The following is a 23,964-nucleotide window of genomic DNA, read 5'->3' as shown; positions in this document are numbered from 1 at the left end:
TTTATGGATGTATTCCCTCGAAAACTACATGTTTTGACAGGTGATATTCGCAGATAACTCGATCAAAATGCGTCACAGATAATGCTGTCGCACGAACGCCTTTGATGGCATGGCGCCATGAGGGTTTAATACCCCTTAGTGGATACCCAGCAGAACTCCACTCTTATCGTTCCGCTCCGCCAATTCTAGGGTACATTTGAGTGTTAATGTCCACTCCGTGCCATTCAATCGTGTTTAATTTACAACCTCATCCGGGAAAACGTGGAGTCATGGACGCCCAGCATTCTCTCTCGCACTCCCACTCGCACTCCCAATGTTATTGTCATGGTTTTTATCAGGGCAATGGCGCCTTCCAACCATCCATCCATCCATCCATCCATCGACGCCCTGTGCTTGTTATTAAACATAAAAATAAATTAATAAGCGAGAGCGTGACAGCCACATCCACACAGCCCATACCCACTGACAGAGTCTCAATTAAGCGACAAAGTACGACACTGGCAGTTAATGTCGCAAAAGTGGGCAGTAAAAGGGTGGGAAAAGTGTGGAAAACAGCAAAGAAATGGTGGGAAATAGGAAGGAACGCGAGAAACGGGCTTGCGGAATGGGTGGGAAAGTAACGCAAATATTTTAACGATGTCATGTGAAGTTTTTCCACGTAAATTGAGAGAGGCAGAGCAGACGACATATCCTGGGCCTTATCATTAAGGCAGCCGGCAGAAAGCCCGCAGCCGCATATTGCAGTTGCAATCACAAATGGTTATTAAGCAGCCAAAACCAAAGCCGAAGCCGGCGAACAGGACTTGGAGGGCTGTAAGAAACAACCCCGGAAGCGGGCCTTAAGTAATGAATTATTGAGTATTTCTTTATTACTCAAAAGCCAGAGGATGGCCAAACCGCAACGAGGATACCCGAGGGGTTGAAAATCGAAATTATTCGAGCCAAGATCTGAAAACGGGGCTCTAGACAGGTAGAAATTGAAGGCACAACGCAAAAGAGAAGCTAAGGAACGAAAGATAACGAAAATGTGCGTGTGAGCAAGTCGCAATTGGGTGAAACTCAAACTCAAGAGGCACGAGTGGAATGAAATAGTATAATAAACCGTATCAGAGTGGTCTGGAGATATTCATCAGAAGAGAGGCAGCTATTGGAAGCAATCAATGTTTTCATACCACAAGAGATATTACAGTCCTCAGACTAAACCACAAACCCACAAACCTTACAATAAACGTGCATCCCCTCTCCTTGGGCTTCACCCTTTCTCCATTAGCTTCTCCCCATTCGAGTCTGCTCTGCTCTTTTGCCAATTTAATTGATGAAAATATAATGACACATCCAAGCCAAGGGCCGGAGATTCAATCCTCCCCACAAGCTCCAATATGGAACGAACGAAAAACCGCACGCCCACATGCATAAATTTTGACGAAAGGGCAGCCCCGTCTGCCACAAGAGGGGGTTAAATGTTGTGTCCATTTAAGTGGTGCTACGGGAAACAGGGACCAGTCCACTCTGCGGAGCCACAGCCACGGCCCAGCGTGCGGTTGTGTTGCCATTGGAAATTGAGCAACCAAAGCAATTGTCAATTAAATTTTGCTCTCCTCCTGCTGCAGGCCCCCCACGCTGTAAATGCCAAGACACGTTCGGGGTGGTGGTGGGATTTCCAATCGGTTCACACTTTCTGCCTCCACCGCCCAACCATCGAGGGCTTCGGTACTTCCTCTGCCATTAGCGAGCTGTGTACCTTTCCCCAAGTGGCATCCACAGACGCGTCACTAATTTGCATAAAAAGGTAACACGCGGCAGAGAGCGCACCCCTTGCAGCCACCTGTTGCAGGGCCAATAGGGGGGGACAAATGCTGTGTGCGCCGTTGCATTAATTAAATTTTCTAATTTTTTACGCACAATTTCCTCATTGAATTCGTTCTATAATTTGCCTTTCAGCCATTGAATTAATTAGTCATTGATCGGCTTTTGTTTGCCACAAATTGTTTGCGTATTTACCTTTTGGGGGCACGTTTGTGGCATAAGAAATTCAGAGGGAAAATTAGGGCTTTGTATCCCCTTAACATCGTTGATCTGGAGGCCCTAGAAATAGCTTGATTTTCGGTGTAGATTTTTTTAACCATTTTTAATGAGTAGCCAAAAATCTCTTAAAAATTATAATTAATTTTGAAAGGGTATATCGAACGATTGTGTGGATTTTTCCTGTTCATTTTTTTCCTATTTAATTTCTTCTAATTTGCATATTTTAAATACATTTTTTTTCAGCTCTCCGAATAAGCATTCATTTATTTGTGACTAAAAATGAATACCTATTTGTGCTCTTTTCGGAAGTATTTTTCCTGCAGTTTTTTCCTACATTCAAACTCTACAGAAAATTTGCAGAAATTCTGTGCCTTTTGTGCGCCTCAAACTATGCAAACATTCAACGAATCTCTCCGTCTTTTTTCTGTGCCACAAGAACAAATATTTATTCAAGTGTCAATTTGGAATTGAATGCTCTTCGGTTGTCCTTCCACAAAACTGTGTGACGATGCACTTGGGCTTTTTCAGACATTTAATTTCCTTGCCAAAAAACAAAAAAAAAAAAGGCCAAAATTTAATTTCGTAATTGAATGGGTTTTCGTTTGCGCCCAACCTTATGCGACTCTGCCAATACCAATACCAATACCAATACCAATACGAATTTAATTGAAAATTTATCAGTTTTGCATTTGCATACGTGTATGCCATGCCCCATGCCCCATGCACCTCCTCCTCCTCCTTTTCTGAGTGACATTCTTCTCTCAGAACCAAAATTATGACTTTTTCTGCCCATGCATATTTTTCTCCCTCTCTCTTTGGTTCTGAAATTTTGCGACAAATATTTCTGCACGAAAATTTTGTAAATATTCACCCAAAAAGAGCATTTTACCCGATTGGATTTTTGGGAAAATAATTAAAACAAATGCAGGCACATTTTTGGTTCATTTTCATCTCTGGCTTTTTCCGATTTAATTGAAATTCTGTTACGAAATTTGTAAGAAATTCGAAAGGCATATTTCTACTTCGACGAAAAACCCAATTGAAAGAAACGTCTATAAAGTCTATAAAGAAAATTCAATTATTAATTGGAAGAGTGTGAGGCTTTCTGTGTGGGTAAATGAAAGAGTTTTCCCTTCAATGCTTTTTATTAAATATTGATGCAAGTCGAGGGGTTTTCTGAGGCTTTTCTTATGGGTGCCAACAGAGGAGTTCCCGAAAATATTGTATAGTATTTAAAGGATAGCATTGGCATTAGCAAACGAGGGCAAACCAGTGTTTTGATGAGTGGTTTATGGCGATCGGCTTTTTCCTTTGAGTAGGAGGATTTGCTAGAGGCCACACAAAAGCTGAGCAGACGCTGATGATCTCTCCCAAAAGGGATTCGGGACTGAAGGATGCAGAAGGAAGCCCTCCACTCCAAGGTGTTCAAAGGGCTTAAAATTCATAAAAACCGACCCAAAAAGCCACCGGCCAACGAGTTTCAAGCAAATCCCATGAATTTTTCAAATGAGATTCCACCATATTTCAAACATTTTTTCTTTTTTGAGGCTAGAAACAAAAACCTGACGTGATGGAGCAAATCTGAGCTTGGATACCCGTTCAGGGCCTCAAAATTCAAAGGTATATGATATTCTGGGGCTGCGTTTTTCAAGCTCCAATTGATGAATAAATATGCCACACTTTTTCATCCACAAAAACCCTTGAAAAGTGTGCATAAGTGGAGCCCACGAGTACCCTACGTATACGCAATTTCAGGTGGAATTTCCCAATAGTTGCCTAGCCAATACATACACTGAAAGATGATAAACGAGTAGCCCCATTAACACCTACTAGTATCTGGAAAATGTATCTTTTGCAGATACCACATTCCTATGGAGAATGGATCCAAAGATTAGACGTCTGCAAGTGCAGTCGAGGAGCCGTTAATTGAGTTACCCACATGCCACGCCCCCAAAAACTCCAGCCAACTGAGGAAGTTAATTAAGCCAGAATTTAGTCAAAACCTACAGTGGTTTTGGCAGCTGAAGAAAAGCCAAAAACATTTTACGAATGCCAGCCAGACAGCCAGCGAGCCCGCCCCCCTCTCCGCCGCAGCAAATCAACGCCGAATGCCAAAAATCCAATCATCTGGCATCAAAAGTTCCATTCGTTCTGTCTCTGTCGAGCATTTCGGGGATATGCGGGCTCAGGCTTAATCAGCGTGCAACGCGAGGCAAGGAAAATTTACCGCCAACGTGGCACAAAAATTTTCAAATTACATTTCGCATCTGCATCTGCGTTTTCTTTTGAGGTGGAGCATCGGATAGGAGAAGGCCTTAATGGTGGAAAACTGATAGGAGTAGTGTATCCCCAATGGTGGCATGCCGCGCTCTTCTTTGGGGGATGGGGGCGGGGGCATGCTTCATTGGGCAGGCGAATGTTTTTGGGTGCAATTAGGAGCCAAAAAGCGGGCGAACGTGCACCACCAGCATATTCTGTGGCATTAAATTCGATGTGCAATTAAAATTGCTGCAAAATTTGCATCCTTTCGGTCGGATAATGAGCCTTCTCTGTGCGGTGGGTGGGGCAGTGGGGGGTCATCTGTGGTTCCCAAAAAGTTATCCCCATTTGCAGAGCAATCAGAATTTAAGCGATGGCATTCTTTGACCAACGAATTTCTTAAAATTTCCAGGGGGGAAATTTTGCGATAATTTTCCACAGTTAAATATTGCTAAAGGCGGAATATATTGCTTAAAAATTCGGAAGCCGAATAATCAGAGCTTCTTTTGGAATTTCACTTAATAAAAAATAAATAAAAAAAATAAAAAATAAATAACAATAAAATACTCAAAAATAATAAATTAAAACCATAAAAATAAAACAAATCAAAATTAAATAAATAAAAAATCAGTACATAAAAAAAATAATAAAATAAATAAATAAAAATTAGATAAAAACAAATAAAATGTTAAAAAATTATACCACTAAATAAAAATAACTTTTAGTTATTTTTTTCATTAATTTAAGTTTTGTTTCCTTTCAAACACTTAAAATAATTTAAGAAAATAAATGTATCTTCGATTTAAAAAACTTACCAAATATTAAAAAACAATTTCAATTAAATTTATCTGCAAATAGAGAAAGAAAAGTGAGGAAAATCCATTAATAAAAACAATTAAATTTCCATGGAAACGAGCTTAAACAGATTTTAAGACCTATAAAAAATGCATGAGTAAAAAAGATTTTAAAAAATATTGTCACTGAGAAGGAAAGGTTTTTCCTTATCTGCATTTCCTCCTAATTTTCTCTCACTCTCTCACTCTCTATCTCTCTTTTCTTTATTTTAGGAGGATAATTAGGAAGAACTTTTTGGACAGCTAAACGGCAGGCATTCTATGCTAATGGCCAAGAGAAATGCCAAGAAGAAGGCCAAGAAGACGACCCAGGAAAAGGCAGAGAGGTAGGTTGAAAGAATGCCCAAAAGGAGGCCAAGAAAAAGGACGAAAAGGGGGTTGAAAAAATATATGTCAAAGTAACAAAGAAAAGTAGGTGGAAATATATATTCTGTTGGATTCTTTTCGATGGCTAATGGAATGCACATTAAAAGTGGCAACAGGAGACACAAGACACAGATGGAAGATGCCAGCCGAAAAGGCACAACACTGACAGACAGACAGACAGCCGTCTAGAAGGCCCATCAATGACACGACAGGAGAGTGTGGGGACCCCACTGTCTAATGTCACTCACGGCTGAGTGGGGGGTACCATTTTTATTTGGTAGATTTGAAAAGGGGGCGGCTGTCAATGGATCAAGATTATAAACAAAGGTTTACCATATTTTTATATATATTTTTAAGAATTTTAAAAACGAAAAATAATTTAAAATGCATGTTTCTGTCAATAAAATATTTAATTACTTTTAAATATTATTCACATTTATTTGAATAAAATACACTTTCGGTAAATTTTTGGTTCTTTATTTTGCAGAAATATTTCATGCCTGATTTTTGGTATTTTCTATAAATATTGCCATGATTTCTGTGGAAACTGCACATTAAGCATATAATTATTTATTTATTTGGCATCGAAATTCATCAAATAATTAAGGCTTAAATTCAAAATCGAATGAAATATAATAATATAATAATTTGCAAAATCTAATTAATTATGGAAAATGCAATGAGCAGGCAAATTCTATAAAGCCTCAAGCGTGTGCTCTAATTCTCTCGCTCTGCGACGAAGTGGGGCTCTCTGGGAGAGGCTCCCCCTCTGGGGAGGGGGGAGGCAGAACTTTGTCCAAGCGAAAGTGAGATGTGTGAAAGTTTAGAGGCCAGGCTAAGTCAAGTCAAGTCGAGTCAAAAGCAATGTTTAGCAAAGTTCATTAAGCACTCAACAAACAGAGCGAGAGGAGAAACAGAGAAAGGAGGAGGTTTGAGGACTCCTCCCGAAACGAAAGCAGGAACGTAACGTAATGGGCTTTGGCGTAATTCAACTAAAAACAAAAGCGTAACAAAGTTCTTAGCCCAACCAGGGTTGCCAGGGTGGCCAGGGTTGCCATGGTGTGCATAGATGAAAATCAAATGCGGTCAGGGGACATTCCATGGAGGATGGAATGATGATGGTATGGTATGTACGTGTTTTGGCCTGTGCATTTTTTGCATGTCACTATCAGTGGCTGCAAAACTGTGCTGGTGTGTGTGTGCCACAGCAGCATCGGCAGGACACACAATGTTGCGGCTGTGGCAAGCAGAGGGGAAGAGTGGCTGCCTTCATCAGAGAGGGAGGGTGGGTGCCTAGGGGAGGGAGGGGGCTGCACCAAAGAGGGAGAGTTTGTTCAAGCGAACATTGTTAGCCTGCGGCCAAAAGGCTTTCAAAGTTTTCGTGGTTTTGGCCTGCCAAAAAGGGTGGCAGGCGGGCTGGCAGGCAGGCCGTTGCAGCTGCATCCATGGTGGGGCATGTGGCATGCGGGCTGCTTTGAATTATTGCCCCAAAAGGAGGCCGGAATGGGGGGGGGGAGGGATAACTAATCGGGCAATGCTCTTTCTGCCAAAGGCAGATTCCCATAAAGAAATCAAAAAAAAAAAAAAGTTAATTGGCAAATGGCCAAATGAGTTCAATTTTCAGGAGGAGGATGGGATGGTGCCTGGAATTGGGGATTTTCTCGCTCATTGGATTGCAGTCCTTTAAAGGGATATTCGTTAAGAAAAGATTGAAGCTATTGCTGCGGAAAATTCAAGGCTTTAGACCACAGAAGATCTGTTGGCTCTACGAACTACAGCACTAAAGAACTTTTTGGAACTGGAACTAGTTCATGCACCCGTTCTTACATGCCTTTGTCCCACTTCCATTGTTCCAATATTGCCATAGGCAAAACATAAGGAAATATATTGAAATTAGAAAGAGATTCCCATAAGTGAAAGGATACCTTCGTGCTAGAAACAGATTCCCATAAGCGAAAGGATACATTTAATACTAGACACAGATTCCCAGAAGCGAAAGGATACATTTGATACTAGAAACAGATTCCCATAAGCGAAAGGTTACATTTCATACGAGAAGGAGATTCCCAGAAGCGGAAGGATACATTTAATACTAGAAACAGATTCCCATAACCGAGAGGATACGATTCAGAGTAGAAACAGATTCACATAAACGAATGGCTACACTCCTTTTTGAAGAACACAAGGATCCCTCAGTGGAACTCGCGAATTTGAAGGAAATGTGCTATAAGTTCATCTACTCGATGGAAATTCTCCCCTAAAACGTTTTCCTATCCATCCAATACTCCTTTCAAATACTTCTCCTCCCAAATTCTATTCCCCAGCATTTTGAAACCCCTTTTCGACGCCTTTTCGTCCCCTTTTCAAGACTAAAACAACATCTTAAATCGTGTAAATACTCTATCCCCTCTTAAGCATTCCAAAGTGGCTTGAACCCCCGCCTGGAGCACCCACCCGCTGTGCAAGACCCATTTGGCATAAGCGTAGCCCTGGCTAATGTCACACATGCATCATAGATACCCCTCCCTGGGGGTTGAGCTGGGAAAAACGTGTCTCCCAGGGGGGGAGGCACACGCTCTCATCGTTAAGCTGCAGCTAATTATGTAAATTCATTTAATGCCATTGTTAAAATGATATTTGCCACAAGGATTTTGTTGCCGCAGGCAGAGACGAAGCACAGAGAAGCAAGCAAAATCTCCAATTAAAATGTGGCAGGAGGCGACCAGATCTGAATGAAAATGTGGCAGAGTTTCTCAAGAAATTGTGGCCCCAAAAGTGGCCTTCAAGCCACTCCAATAATCATATGCAAGGCTACAGTTACAGGTGCCCCCCCCCCCCCCCACGTCGTGGTGGGGCGTATAATTATGGGACTGCCACTCACATGAGCCGCAATGTTTTTCACTTGATTACAGAAAGCAGCCAATCATTCAAACCTTTTGGCAGGATGTTGTTCTGAAGAAGCCTCCGTGTCCTCCACCTTGCTGGAAAATTGATAGTGGAAAGCCCAAACACTCCTCGGTTTAATGAAAACAGAGAACCCAAACGGGAGGAAGGCCTTCCACAGCCTGCACAATAAATCTTCTAGTTATTGTTTTATCCCCCAGATACAATAAAAGGTAAGCAACGGGGCGGGTTCCTGCGACTCAATTTTCTTTGTGGAGCACACTTTAAACTTGTGTGCGCCGAGGGCTGCTCGAGGGCTGCTTGCCACTCGACGGACTTTTTCGACAGCAGCAAAATACAAGAATAAAGGTAACGAAGCATTAAATCGTGGAGCCTCCAACCAAAAGTTTCACCGAGTTTATTCTTCTTTTAAGCCCCGGCCGGAATGTTGCTTCTCCTTTCTTTTTTTTTAGGTGCTTCAACTTTTCCATGCCACTAAGCGTTTTGATTATTTGTTGCAAGGAAAGTAAAAATGAGGCAAAAGTTTCACTTTTTATGGGCCAAAAAAATAATGCCAAAAAAAAAGCTCATGCTAATAAAAATATTTTTCCGCTCTCTGATAAAAAATATAACAGGAAATTGTAAAGAAATTAAATACAATTAAATAAAAAGTGTAATAACAATATTAAAATATAATAATCAAATTTAAAAAAATACCAAAAAAAAAAAGGATTTATAAAAATATTATATAATAATAAATAAAAAATAAAAATAAATAAAAGTATTTAAAGAAAAGACTTTAAAAAAAATAATAATAGTATTAAAATAAATTATATAAAACTATTATTAAAAAGACAAAATTTTTTAAAATAGTATTAAAAAATAATATAATATAATAAAACATAAAAAAAAAAATTTAAAGAAAAAAACATTCGAAAAATTGAAGGGAAAAAAACATTAGAAAAAATGTCTTCCAAAAAAAAAAAATATTTAAAAAATATGCTTTTAAAAAAACACGTTTTTGCCGAGGCACCCAACTCTTGAGATGCGCGTTTTGTCCATTGAAAAATTTAAGCAACAGCAGCAGGAGAGCCATAGCCATCGCCATAGCCACATCCACAGAGGAATAATTGCCTTGGCCTGTGTTTCATTTTCCTTAAAATATAAATAATTATCATTCCGTCTGTGTGTTGCCTAATTCTGTTGCAGCCGCAAAACCAAAGCAGCATTTCCACAGCTGGAAATCTGCTTAGTGTTTAATTTCAGCACTGTCTCGTCGTTCGCCGCAAAACACCACAACACTGGCGACTGACCAGCAGCAGGACGAACAACAGAACAACAGAAGGCTCTGCAGCTGGCAGAAGGCACAACTCCCCCGTAAAATAATAATAATAACAATAATTTACTATGAAACCCAGAAAGCCACAGGATAACATGAAGACCCAAACCCACATTGAAAACCAAAGGCCAGAAGCGTTCTCCGTTGCAGAGTCCTGTGGCAGATGCAGAGTCCAGAGTTGGCTAACCGATGGAGTGGGTGGTGGGTGTCGGGGTGGCTATAAAAAAATAGCTTAATTAGTTGCCGCTTTTTGGATGGCAGTATAAATATTGAAGTTGTGTTGTGGCTGGTGCTGGGGCTCTGGCAAATATTTGAGAGAGAGAGAGTTTGGAATGCAGCCAAGGGGTTAGGGATATTCATATTTTGGCTGCAATAAATATGAGCATTCTGTGGGAAATATTTTGGGATATTGAGCTTAATAACGCGCATAAAATGTAAAGAGATAAAGATGTGCACAGAAATAAACTTAGAAAAATGGAAAAAAAACTTTAAAAAAAGGAAAATTTCAAAAATAAAAAATAAAGAAAATAATATATATAAATAAAACAAATTCAAATATATAAAAAAAAAATTAAAATAAAAAACATTAATATAAACAAATTAATATAAAAAAATAGTATGAAAAAAAAACAAATGAATAGAAAAAATTAATAAAATAAAAAATTTATATAATTCAAAATTAATAATAATAACAATAAATAATAAAAAAATTAATTAATATTCAAAAAATGAATCTAAAAAAAATTAATATAAAAATATATATATATATAAAAAAATTTTTTTTTTAATTTAGATAAAATAAACAGAAAAACAAATTTGTTTTAAAATAATATAATTTCAAAAATTCAAGACGACAAAAAAAATTGCAAAAGATAAAAAAATGAACACAAATTCAATAAAAAAAAGATACAACATTTAAAAGCATACAACAAAAAACTTGGGAAAAAAGGGCAAAAAACACAAGGGCACATGGGATATAGTTTTCTTCTAAAATAATAACAATAGCCAATAATTAACCGACTTTAGTGATTTTTGTATCTAAAACAGCCCCAAAATTGCACCATTGCAATAAACTTTTTTCAGTGTAATAACAGAGTGTAATAATCTGCAAACCAAATCCTCTTCCTCAAGCACTTGTAATCTCTGCGAAAAATTCTCTGTCTATCATTCTTCGAAAGAAGTTATTTCAATCAAATGATTGCCCCCAACACTGCACTGCGGATATTGTCTGCTCATTACACACACACGCACCCTCAGACACGCACACGCATACACACACGCATTGTATCTAGATATTTGCTGGATTCCATTCCTCAAGCGGGGGGCTCTGCTGGCAATTTATGCTGCACCATAAGGATTCTTATTACCCGAAAAGCGAATGCAAATTGGTTCAGTTCATTATGAACGGCATGGGGGGATAGGGCACGGGCACCCCGTAGCCCGGCAGCTGTGTCGGAATTTCGACTTTGGTTTGAGGGTAAAAACTATGCAGGAAGTTCAATTAAATGCTGTAGCACTCCACCACTCCACCCTGCCCTGCCCTGCCCTGCCCTTCTGTCTGTACTTCTCTGTCGGAATGGCAGTCAGGTTAAATTTGATTATGTGGTGCAGCACTCTGCAGCACAGAGCACAAATCTGTTGACGTTTTACAAAACGATGTTGCCATGTTGTGGGTGGCTTCTGCCGCTGCGGCTCCGGCCTTTCCTCCTGCTGCTGTTGAGGCAATTTCCTTGCATTTTATGCAAACACCAGCCGTCTACGGCCCTTCGCCTAACCCCAGGTTAGAGGAGGACAAACTAACGTAACCAACAGTTAAATGTTTTCATTTTCCATGGGCTACGACTAGTATGCTCTCAAAATGTTTATGACGCCCAAGCATCAGGCAAACACACACAAAATTTATTTAATTAAAATGTGTGTGCCTGCTCCTCCTGCACTCTGCCTAGAAATTCTAATTGAATTGCTGCTACAAGAGAGAGAGAGAGAGAGATGGCGTGAGTGTAACAGACAGAGGGCGAGAGAGAGGGAGACAGCACATGTGTGTGGCTCGACAAAAACGGTTTAAAGCGAGAGACAAGTGTCAGGTGGTGTGTGGGTGGTGCCCCTGCAAATCCAATCCAAATGCAAAATTTCAATCTCTATTTTTTGTTAATTAAAAAGTTTCCTGCTTTTTATGTAAACAAACTGTCAGAACGGATCAGAGCACGTTATGAAAATCTGCAGTTTCGAAAGCATATGCCGAAAAAAAGGGAAAAGCAATTTGCATTTCAATTTTGGATGTCAATCAAATTTCAGAGGCTGCAACCATTAAAATGCAATGCGATAACAAAATGGCACATATCAATGGCATTGCCAACATCAATTAAACAAAAATAGCATTGCCAATTCGCCTGTCAATTCATTTTTCTAGGCTTCGGGTGTCAAAAAGAAGAAGTTGATTGGCAGCTCATTCGGAGAAGCTCTTTCGAGGGACGGAATGGAACAAATTAGTAAATAAAATATTAATAATTAAAATACTAATAAATAAAATAATATTTTTTAATAAAAAAAGGGAATAATAAAAAAAAATATTCATAAAAAAGTTATCAATAAATAAAATATTTATAAATTCGATATTAATAAATAAAATACAAGTGGAAAAAAAATTAATAAAAAAATATTACTATTTAATACAATATAATTTATAAATAAAATATAAAATATAATATAATATATATATATTTTATAAAAATATAAAATAAATATATATAAATATAATTTATAGTATAATATTATAATAAAAATATTCATAGAAAAAGTATGAATAAATAAAATATAAAAAAATAAAACATGCATAAATTCAATATTAATAAAAAAAAATATTAAACAAAATATTATTAAGTAAAATATTTATAAAAAAATATATTAATAAAAAATATTAATACCAAATATTAATACAAAAATATGAATACAAAAATATTAATTAATATTATATAAAAATTTGTTCGTCGACCGAAATTTTACTCAAAAAGGCACGAGCGAACGAAGCTAGTGAGCAGGGGGTTGGCGCTCCTAGTAATATTAAAATATAACTAAATGGATATATAAAATATAAAAAAAAAAATATAGGAATGGAAAGGAAAAAAGGGGAAGTCTATTCCTATTCTAGAATGGAACTCAAGGATCACTTAAGAACAGAGGAATATATTCCCTAGAGTTGAATGGATGGTAATAATAAACATTATAATGGAAGTATAATAGGCATAAAATGTGCCATAATTAATATTTAAGCAAAGGAGATTCATGGAAAAAAAGAGACCATGGGGGAGCATAAAATACTCGCAGTTAAGGAATATGAAAGTAAATTCCCCAAAGGAAGAATAGTGCCCGCAAAAGGGGAATACTGGAATGTGGTTTGCTGGTTTGCTGGTGGCACAGGCGGATGCCTGCCCTCTGTAGCATTTTGCTTCAGTTCTAATTAAATAAAAGTACAGTCAAGCGGTGAGCGGCATCTCTCTTCCTGTGTCTATCTCTCGGTTTCTGCGTTTCTCTGTTTCTCTTTTGGACTGCGTGACTCGGCATTAATCTGCAGAGACTTTAGCTGCAACATTTCATCCTCAGTCTTTGCCCCATTTCGCCCCCCGCTTCTAGTGTTGTTGTTGTTGTTGTTTTCATTAAAGCATAAATAGAACAAGTTGCAAGGAGGGACAGGACAAGCACAGAGCGAGAGCGAGAGAGAGATAGAGAGTGTATCTCTTTCTGTGTGCTGCATGCGTACGTGCTTGCAACACCTAAATGCATGCAACAATAGCTTACAAAAGAGAGAGAAAGAGATGGAACTAAGAGAGATAGAGGGAGATGGACAATGCATGAAGCTTAAATTGAAATTCTTTGTTTCTTTAAGCGCCCTCCTGCCTGGTGCCACGTGCCCCCTGTGTGTGCCCCTGACTCTGACTCCGCCTTCTCTTATTTTTTTTTTGTGTGATGGCACAAAAACTTTTCTGTTGCTGAGCCTTAAAGTATGCTAGGGATTTTTTATATTTAAATAGTTTTCCTCTCCGTTTGTCTGTCTGTCTGACAGTCCTCTCCCTGTGTCCATCTCTCTCTCCTCCTCTGTGTGTGTCTGTGTATGAGTGTATGACATACAATAAAAAGCCAGACAAAATGAAAAACTTGATGGAAATACTCGTACATTCTCTAGAGTTAGTTGTCTAGTTTCCATGCAACGGCATTAGAAATGTTGTGAATAAAATTGGAATTGCACTTTTTGTGTGCTGGCATTTTGCACAGAATTTCAAAAGAAATTCCGATTTTTGTTTTGCAGTAAAAACTTAAATTTATACATTTAAATTTATCAAGCAGAAAATATTCCATTTTTAATGAAATCTATCAAGTATTAACCGAGTTCTTAGGGTTATAATGCCTAAAATGATGCAGTGATGGTTCTAAAACTACAAATTTATATTTTAAACATCATTTTGCTACATTTCTCCTATTTTCACCTAAATCCTTCGACTAATTACCGAGTTCCTTTGGTTATGGCGCGATTATAATCATACCTTGGATTCATAAGTTTAACATCATTATCCTGCATATATTTCATTTTCAAAGAATTCTGCCTGGTAGATCCTGAGTTCTTATGGGTATGATATACAATTTTGTCTTGTTTTTGACTCAAAGTGTATTTTTTCGACTAATTTCATTGAATAACAGTTCCTAAACAGGTTTCAAAAGATATATTTCAAGTGGATCTTGAGTTCTTACAGGTAAATCGGAAATTCTGATTCCCATTCCAATTATATTTCAGTTCCATTCATATCCCCATCCCATATCTATCCTGTTTCTATTCTTATTCCCTTCCCATACCCTTCACATGCCATTCCTTTATTTTTCTACATTTATCATGTCCTTCCACTCGAAAAAACACCTGGGAAAAGAGCAAACACAACATGAAAAACCATTTCCGATGAGTGACAATTAATTGCTGGGTGACTTTTCTCATTAAAGAGAGAAACAGATGCCATCTAAAATCCCCAACAGTGGGCCATAAATATGTGCTCCTCCACTTTCGTTTAGGCGTCGTCCTGATGGTCACTTTTCATGGATAAACATCTCCCTGTCGCTCGTCACGCGATGCCCCAGGCCCCATCGGTAGCCACACGTAGAATGTGCAGCGTTGAGCCATCATCAGATGAAGCTATTCGTCTAATGCCAATTTTATGATGATTGTCACGAATAAACAGGGTGTTCGACGGCCAAACCAAATGCATTTTACAACGCAGCGATAAAAGGCACCCTGTATACAGTACATTCCTCACACACACACACACAAAATTAAGTTCAATGCAATTAGGTCAACTCTGGCAGAACCCCATGACCACTGCCCCCCATCCGATGGTGCGGGTGTGATAAAAAGGTAAATGTAAAAATATGACTAAAGATAAGCATAAATCAGGGCATAAAGCAATTACGCAAAAAAAAATGGCAAAGAGAGAGAGAGAGGGAGATAGCCAGCTAGGGTTGCCAGCAAGCGCAAAACATTAATGAGACTCCCAGCAGTCACTCAGCAGCATTTATGATTGATAAATGACAAGATGGCACAGAGCAGGAAAACTAAGGAAAAAGCCAAAGGAAGCTAAGGAAAAACCAAGGGAGTACCCGGGAAAAACACACAGAAACAGCAAGGAAAAAAAACAAGGAAGGAAAAACAACTTACGTTTCCCTCCGCACAACAAAATGGTGACAAATTCACGCAGCATGGAAACGCAGACAAACAGAGGAAGAGAGAGAGGCAAGAAGATGCTGCCACTTAATGTTGCATGTTAAGGTTAGATAACAGACAGAGACGGAGAGACAGTTTGTTATCCCTGTTACTCCTCTCTAATGAGTAACTTATTCAATTATTAATTTATTTTTATTCTTTCTTCCTTCCCAGGACTAATTGTTTGGGGGGGTGCGGGGTTGTCAGGGCAAAATAAATTATAAATTATTAAAAGTACGAGAGATAGTTGGCTGAGAGAAACAGAACGAGTCCCGAGTGAAAAGCGACAGCTCTAATTGAGTGTAAAATTTGTGGGTTAATTGGTTTGAAAGTTGAACACAATTTATGGGGCCAGGCCTTGGAATCCCCCAAGCGACAGCGACAGAGACAGAGACAGAGACAGCAAGGCAAGCTAAGAGTGTGGCATGTGGCAAAGGATTCTCTCAGCTCTCAGCACTCTGCTCTCTGCTCAACACCTCAATTTTCCAGCTTGTCATGCGGTCAAGGTGTTGGATGAATCTCTAATGAAGGCAGTTTATAATTCAACAGAGAAGCCTCGCCAAAAATGGCACTAAGATATGGCTTTGTTTCAAGAGTTGGCAGCTCTCCCAACGACAGGGCGAGAGAGAGAGAGAGGTAAATGAAGCCTGATTGCACGTAAAGTGCTCTTCTGGTTACACCACAAAGTGTGGAAAATTTGGTTTTCTTGGTTGGATGATGATGGAAAATGAATGCAAAAGGAAATGTGCAAAATTCAGAGAAAATTCGCTATAAAATTTACAAAGGAAAAATATGTCATTGAAGAAGGAAAATTAAATTACATTTATTATTTATTTAATTAATATTTGTCTAGACTTTTGATATTTAAACCATAAAAAAATTAATAAATAATTGAAGAAAAGAAATATTTAAAAATCCAAAAATATTTACTGTGTAATTTATCCCAAAATCCTTAACTTTCTCTTCCCTAAATCACTCTTAAATTCATCCCCGCCATCTGTAAAATACTCCTCATTTAATGCCTTTACCAAATACAATTTTCGCTAAAAATCATAGAAATAAAAATCAAAAAAATTCATAGAAATAAACCTAAAAAATGAGAAAAACATCAAAATAAAATCCCGAATGTGATTATTCAATGGAATGTTTTGCTATTGACTGAAAGAAAATTTTCCTGTTTATTTTACGTGATGAAAAGCACAAAAGAAATAAAAACATCGCTCCATAAATGTTCTGTGGGGGTGTGGGGGGGCGTTATACCAATTTGTTAATGGAAATTCAATTGAATTAAAAAACTAAATAAATACTGAAATGCCAAAACAGGTGCACGAGTGAGAGATGCCATCGCCAGAGATAGAGAGAGAGAGCCAGGTGGCGGAGCAGCATATAAATAATGAAATATTTATCCACCTATCGACTGGCTTCCCATTTTTTTTTCGTCCAGGATTCAAACAACAGATGTTTTGAACCCTTGCTGGAAAATGTCTGAAAAACTGTACACATTTTTATGATGTATTAATGCGATTGTGGATTGATTGGCCATTTATCGGTGTGGGGGGGGCTGTTTTTTCCAGTTTTAATTGGATTTTCAATATCCGGCGGGGAAGTCATGCCATGGGGGTTTTTTTCCCGCCGATTGTTAACCCTTTCAACTTTTGGGGCAGATTTATGCTCCATTTTTAGGTGTGCGGCGCCACCTGGCAATAAAAGTAATATACGATACACGATATGCGATATGCGATATGCGATATATAAAAAGCCAAACAATACAAAAATACAGCACATAAATCTCCTCGAATTGTGCCGTTTTTTTCGGCGCCAAAAGGCGTGGTCAATTAGAGTTACAGATGGCTTAAAATACTGCCAAAATTGTGGCTTCAGAAAGGGTTTTCCCAAGGAAATCAAAAAATCAATGAAATTTCCTTTAAATAAGGAGTTTTCCGCCACACCTTTTTCTATCAAATCACGTCTTAAAAATCTACAAAAAAGAAACAATTTTGACCACAAAACGGAACCGATTGACCCCCAGTTTATGGCTGACCTGTACACATTTCTTACCAAAGGCCTTCCGGCCATTTGGGGGGGTGGTATTTTTTTGATATAAATACAGTGGAAACCCCCATCAAAGAAAACTCTTGGAAAATCATGTCGCTCTCCGCATCATGGATTTTATATTTTATTTTTATTTGTTTATCCATTCGTACTCGGTTTTTTTCATAGATTATTTATTGGAGCCACAGGGCACACAGAGGACATTTCAACTATGAAATAACCGACAGGGGTGGTGGGGAGGGGGGTAAATGTTTGCCATTTCGTGGTCCCTGGCCCACAGAGGACGTGTGCTGGGGGGGCACGTACAGGTGTGTGGTCTGCCCTTGTGTTTGGGTCTATATTTATTTGTGGCTCTCTGTGTCTGACAGCAGCTCAAGGATGTTTCAATTAGGCCAGGAGGCCAGTCACAGTCGCAGTCACAGCAGAAGGCCACTCGCTGCCCAAAAAGGCTGGGAAACCTTTAATTTCAAGGCACTTCGATGCCAGAGCACACATCAATCATTTTCTATTAATTATGTCCCTGCCCAACAGATGGGGGCCTTGGGGTTTCTTTTTTGGGGGTGGATATACCAAAAATATGACACACACACGTCACGAAAAAGTCACACAAAAGTGCAACAATTTGATGTGCAACATAAATCAATCATACGACATGTGTGACACGTTTGGGTGGTGGGGGGGATGTCCCGTAAATAAAACGCTGACTCTGTGAAGCCTTATACGCCCATTCTGCGACGAGAAATACCCTTTTGCGGAATACCCCCGAAAACTATTTGGGAAATAAAAAGCCGCTTCAGACAGAAAGCTGACTGACAAACTGCAATGCGATTGCCAGCTCAGCAGAAGCGACCGAGAGGACGGCCCTCCCCCACACACACAGACACACCCAAGACCCCACTCGACCCCCATTCAGCCCCACCCTCTCTGTCTCTGTGAACTCGTTTCTATTTGCAAAGAAAACATTTATGTAAAGTTTATATTATTAGAATTGCATGAAGACGAGAGAGCATTGTGTATGCGTCCTGTATGTCCTGTATGTCCTGTGTGTGCCCAGTGTTTGTTTTATAACGACTGCACAAGCGACATTTGCCAATATGTTTGAAGGAGCAAAAGAGACACAAACTCCCACATATTCTCTATGTATAGAAATGCAGATAGTACTCGTCGACATAGAGCTTGCAGATCCTTCGACCAAGTCTTTCCTCTTTGTGCGTGTGTGTGTCTCTGGTTGCCTTTTGGAATTGCCATTTTCTAGTTCTTGTATCTGTTCTGCAGCTGAGGACCGAAATCTCTATCATCGACATTTGCCAATTTGTGTGTTGTCCTTTCATTCATTTCAATTCCTATTCCCATTTCTACACAATTCTCTCTCTCTCTCTCCCTCGGTTTAGTTCTCTTTTTCTTGTATTATCTTTAAATTTACTTTAGGCAGGAAATGCCTTTAAATTGTTAGGGCAAAAGGCTAAACTGCTGGTAAATAAACCTAATATAAAAATAATAAAAAAAACTACTAAATACATACTAAAAGCCTACTACAAAAAATACTAGAAATTTAATCTAAAATTATAGATTGATACTACAAAAAAAACGAAGTTTAAGAGAAAAAGAATTAGCTAAAAACAAATATTTAAAAATACTGAAAAATACTAAGCAAAAATACTAAACAAGAATTTAGAAAAATACTAAAATATAATTAACAAAAATACTAAAACTCACTAAACAAAAATACTAAAACTCACTAAACAAAAATACTAAAATTTACTAAACAGAAATACTAAAATTTACTAAACAGAAATACTAAAATTTACTAAACATAAATACTTTAAAAAACATATACTAAAAAATATACCAAAAAAATTAAATACTTAAAAATTATATACTAATAAATTTCGAAGAAAAATGGTACATATGAAATGTAGAAATGTAAAACACTAAAAAAAAATACTTCAATTACTGAAATAAATCTAAAAATAAATTCTAAAAATGCACTCCAATCTATACTAAAAAGTAACAAAAGGAAATACCAAAAATACTAGGAAAAAATAATACACAAAATGTATCTAAGTTTTTGGGACTAATACAAAAAATATATGCTATTAAAAAAGTAATGAAAAATACTAAAAACGCAATACAAAATTAATAGAAAAATATGGTAACATTTTTAATGAAAAATAAATAAAAACTGAATATTTGTATGCCATATGAGGTCGAAACCAACAAATATAGGAGCGACTTGCACCTATCCTTCCCTCAAAGCTGTACACATTTTTAGCTCCCATTTGCAGCTCCCTCTAATTTGCTCACCCATTCAGAGGTTTTCCACCTGCCTGCACTTCAATTTCTATTCATCAGGTCACAAATCTCTCTCGGTAACAAATCTCCTTTTGGGCTCATTTCCATTTACGTGATATCCTCTCTGCCATCCACGGGCCCATAGCCGACGGCCGGCAAAAACCCCCAACGGAACTATCTACAAAATTATTACCATTCAGGCTTCCTGCTTGGATTTCCATAACAAACATCAAACTGGGAATAGGACGAAACGGAACGAAACGAACCGAAAGGATGGGCAGGGCTGCCAGGAGATAGGAGATGGAAGATAGAAATAGGTACGGCAATAGTTGTGGCTGTTCCGGGGGGTTTTCTTTTTTTTGGCGGTGGGTTTTTCTGTGCCCTGAAATACACTCGTACATATATTGATAGGGCCCAAACCAGTGATCCAGTTGGCAGGATGTATGCATCCTTTGCCACCCAACCTGCCGCAAAATCCCCACACTGTACCTGTACGATTTTCGGAGGGCAGGCCAACAAAATATGTGGCCAATTATAGCGGAAAAACAGACGTTTTTATGTTACAATTCTTTCGGGTTTTACTCTCTCTCTCTCTCTCTCGCTGTCCCTTTTTTCGCTCTTATTTATGGTTGTGCGGGCTTTGCTCTTTTTATACTTTGGTCTAATCATTGGCCATAACTTAGGGCCAGCTCTTGAGGCCATTTAATGTTTGCTTTAATGGTTTTAAAATTACCGCAAACAAAAATATATATCACGCACTCTTAAGTATTCGGGAATTAATACTCATTTCATTACGCAAAGTACCATCATTTGTGCCATGGGATTTCTTCCAAAAAAAATGTCATTTACTTTGTTGTTTTTCTTTGACAGATCATCAAGGAATCAAGTGATTGTAGTTATCCCCAAGACCCTTCCCTCTGGCCTCCCATTTCGCCATTCAGTTCTTTAGAATTTTCCTTCTGACTTATTTGCAAAACATTTTGGCTGAAAGAAAAATATTTTGACATTTTTCCGTCTCTCTCTCTCGCTCTTTCTCTCCCTCTCTGACAATAACATGAAAATGTGTTCCTTTTTTTTAGAATTTTTTGTCTCTTGGTTTTTTTTTTGTTATTGTTATGACAATGCGAAAGGTCCTCGGTCCTCCTCCCTTGCCATCTGTCTCGTTGATAGGATACCAGAAAATACTTTTATGCTCCTTAATGTGCAATGCCAAAGAAGCTTATAGAAATTGTGATACATGGAAGGAGTAGCGCGGAAGGACACAATAAGACTTAGGAGGAGCTTCAATCATTTGAGGGTACAAATTTGTACTAAGTCCCCTCTTAGGGCACGATTTATACCAGACTATAAATAAACATTAAATTTTCTTCTTATTTATTTTATTTTTAAATACTTTTTTTCTTTGTGTATCCTTTTTTTTATTTTGTTTTCTTTTTTAGGTTACTCTTTTTTACACCTTCAACTTATTTTTTGCCATTTTCTTATTTCATTTTTGAAATTATATTTAAGATTTTCTTAGTTTTTATTGTATTATTTACTAATTTATTTATTTTTTACAACTACTTTTTTATTATTAAGATTTGTATTATTTATTTTTGCATTATTTATTTTTTTATTATTTATTTTTTATTATTTATTTTTTTATTATTTATTTTTTTATTATCTATTTTTTTTTATTTATTTATTTATTTTTTTTTTTTTATTATTTATTGATTATATTGCTTTTTTCCATTTTTCATAATTTTGATTAAATTTTTTTATCTCTTTATTAATGTTTTATATTGTCTTTTTTATTTTGTTGATTTTTTTATTTTTTATGTTTTTTTACTTTGTTTTGTCTTTTTATATTTTTTATGTTTCACTATATTTAGGTATTTTATTTGAATTCTTGTTATTTTTCATTGTATTTTTTCATTTTGTATTTATTTTATATGTATTTTTTATTCCTTATGCTTTATTCTATTTAAATTTTTACATTTATTCGCTTTTCTTTCTTTTTCCTTTAAACTTTTGTTCTCATTATCATATGTATCTCCAAAAATACACATCTACAAGGAAAATCTCTTTTAAATACACAACCAAAAACTGTCTTAATTTCCATTCCTAATTCCTTGGCCCCCTGTCATGGACACTCGCTCTTTTGGCCTTTTGGGATAGAAAATCATTTATCATTTGTCATCATTTGGTTCTTTGTTTTGCTCTCTATCTCTCTCTCGCTCTCTCTCTCTCTCCACCACATACCCGGTAGCGCCTTCCGTCTGCTGTCTTCCACTCAGACACCATGTCTTGGCCCCTAAACAAATAACTTTTCGAAGGCATTGACTGAAAAGTTTTCCCAACATTCATTTGCGAAAACACAGACAAAACACACACACACACACACACAGAGATAGAGAGAGAGAGAAAAATCTCCTTTCAAGCATAAATTAAGACTTACATTTTGATGGAGCAGCGCAGGAAAAGTCCAGGAAAACACTTCAGACTTTCAGACCGACTTCAGACTAGAAAAAGATACACAAAAAAAAGGGAGAAAGAGAGAAAGAGGGAAATTTGTATATAAATAAAAGTTTTCGCATTATATAATAAAGAGAAAAGATAGGCAAAAATGAGGGCATGACAGACTCAATTAGTTTTATTTACAGAAAGAGGGGGGGCGCACCGCCCCGCCCACCCAAACACACAACAAATATTCGTAAAATGTTTATTTTCACTGAGATTTATCCGATCTATTCGCTGGAAATTAACGCCAACTTTTTGTTGTTCTTTGCACATAATAATATTCCCTGAATGTGCCTCGGAGAAAACGTTTTTGTACTATATTTAAACCCTAATTTGTTGCCTACTTTTTTGTGCATTGCGACGGTTTCTCAGGCGAAAGTTTTGTGGGTTTTTTAGAGAAAGTTTTCGTGTGGAAAACTTTAAAACAAAAATGTGCTAAAAAGTTCTCCCTCCCCCCTGTTCTAGAGCAATCGATACTAAAACACTAGACTGAACAGAACTCAAGTGGCGAGAGAGAGAGAGAGACAGAGAGAATTGCAGTTCAGTTCAAGGGTCGATTGCCGAGGGAAGTCCTTCCACAAGACGTGACAGCAGAAATCGAAATCCAAGTGCAAATCAAATACTAGAAGGACTTGCAACAGCCAGCAGCGGCAGCAGCAGCAGCAGCTTTCACTCTTTCATTTTCCCTTGCCATCTGTATCTGTATCTGTCCTTTCCTCTCTCCTCTCTCCTCTCTCTTTCTGTGTCTCTGAGTTTCCCTTTGAGGGAAAAACTTTGCTGGCTGGGGATTTTTCACACCCAATAAGCTGCAGGGCGCTTAGAATTTAAATGCCAAACATAAACAGCAGCAACGGCAGCAACAGCAACAAACAGCGAAAAGCCAACAAATCTTCTTATAAACAGGCAACAAAAAAAACGAAACAGGAAGAAAACTAAAGTCGACTAAGGGATACCCTTTGGGTCCTCTGATGGGGGATATATAAATATAAATAAAAAAAATATATATAAATAATAAATAAAATAAAAATATAAATAAATAAAAATACATATAAATAAAAAAAAATACATATAAATTAAAAAAAATTATAAATTAAAAAAAATATATAGATTTAAACAAAAAATATAAATATATATAAAAAAATATATATAAATATAAAATATAAATTTAAAACATAAAATAAAAATTAAAAAAAAAAACAAAAAAAAATACATATTAAAAAATAAATAATAAAAAAACGTATACAAAAAATAATATGAATAAATAAATACATATATATTTCAAAAAGTATAAGCCATTATGAATTGAGTATTTATAATGGCAAAAAAAAAATGGCAAGCATTTTAAAAAAGTGCTGAAACGTTTTTGTCGAGGCACATGCAGGAATATCTATTCACGGAATTTTTCCCCCCTCAAAATCTTCTGGCAAAGACTTTCAGAATATACATATTCCCCTGAGACAACTCCCTCCTCTGCCAAGTTCTCCCTCCCTCGCCCTCTCTCTCTGTCTCTCTCTGTTCCTTCCCTACATGTCACATTCTTTGCTTGAAAACGCATATACCCTTTCCGCATTCGCATCCAATGACCAGCAGTTGTAAAAATTGCACAAGATGCTGATGCTTTTGGCTGGCTTTTGGTTTTTATCTGCAGCATAAAG

The 23,964-nt window shown here is 37.3% G+C and overlaps 1 protein-coding gene across 2 annotated transcripts in view; it reads right to left on the bottom strand.

The window, feature by feature from the left end:
• Fur1 (Furin 1) overlaps positions 1-23,964 on the bottom strand; it is a 168,871-nt gene that overhangs the window by 79,925 nt on the left and 64,982 nt on the right. For both annotated transcript variants that reach the window (XM_033376497.1, XM_033376498.1), the window contains one exon: positions 5,100-5,132. The gene's annotated coding sequence lies outside the window, so the exon portion shown is untranslated. Of the gene's footprint in view, positions 1-5,099; positions 5,133-23,964 lie in introns of those variants that run through there.

This window comes from Drosophila pseudoobscura, chromosome 2, assembly GCF_009870125.1.
Source record: "Drosophila pseudoobscura strain MV-25-SWS-2005 chromosome 2, UCI_Dpse_MV25, whole genome shotgun sequence".
NCBI classification, from domain to species: Eukaryota; Metazoa; Arthropoda; class Insecta; order Diptera; family Drosophilidae; genus Drosophila; species Drosophila pseudoobscura.
The sequence above is the reverse complement of the archived record's forward strand: the minus strand, read 5'-3'. Positions and strand labels throughout refer to the sequence as shown.